Source organism: Dipodomys ordii, unplaced genomic scaffold, assembly GCF_000151885.1.
Source record: "Dipodomys ordii isolate 6190 unplaced genomic scaffold, Dord_2.0 Scaffold14, whole genome shotgun sequence".
In the NCBI taxonomy this organism is placed as follows: domain Eukaryota; kingdom Metazoa; phylum Chordata; class Mammalia; order Rodentia; family Heteromyidae; genus Dipodomys; species Dipodomys ordii.
In genome coordinates, this window is record NW_012267230.1 from 15,674,846 (window position 1) to 15,675,374 (window position 529).

At 49.7% G+C, this 529-nt stretch overlaps 1 protein-coding gene across 1 annotated transcript in view; it reads left to right on the top strand.

The window, feature by feature from the left end:
• The window catches only part of Clcn7 (chloride channel, voltage-sensitive 7), an 18,749-nt gene that overhangs the window by 10,812 nt on the left and 7,408 nt on the right, over positions 1–529 (top strand). The window lies entirely within an intron of this gene.

A 529-nucleotide genomic window follows, 5' to 3' on the forward strand; every position in this document is an offset into this window, starting at 1 on the left:
AAGCACCCTACCACTTGAGCCACAGCACCGCTTCACAGCACCACTTCTGGTTTTCTGGTAGTTAATTGGAAATAAGAGTCTCATGGACTTTCCTGCCTGGGCTGGCTTTGAACTGTGATCCTCGGATCTCAGCCTCCTGAGTAGCTAGAGTTACAGGTGTGAGCCACCGGCGCCCAGCTTATTTTTAGATTTTGGAACATATTTAAACCCATGAGGTACTCTGAGATAGGGACCCAAGTCTAAACGCAGACTCCACCGTTCACATCCACCTATGTACACAGCCTCAACAGCGCCTTCCGTGGGCCAGATGCAGAATTTCCCACTTGCGGGTAGGAGTTCCAGTAAGGAATGCTCAGGGCTAGGAAGGTGGCTTAGTGGTAGAGTACTTGCCCAGCAAGCATGAAGCCCCCAGGATGGATTCCTCAGTATCACATAAACAAAAAAAAGCCAGAAATAGTGCTGTGGCTCAAGTGGTAAAGCGCTAGCCTTGAGCAAAAGCAGCTCAGGAACAATGCCCAGGCCTTGAATT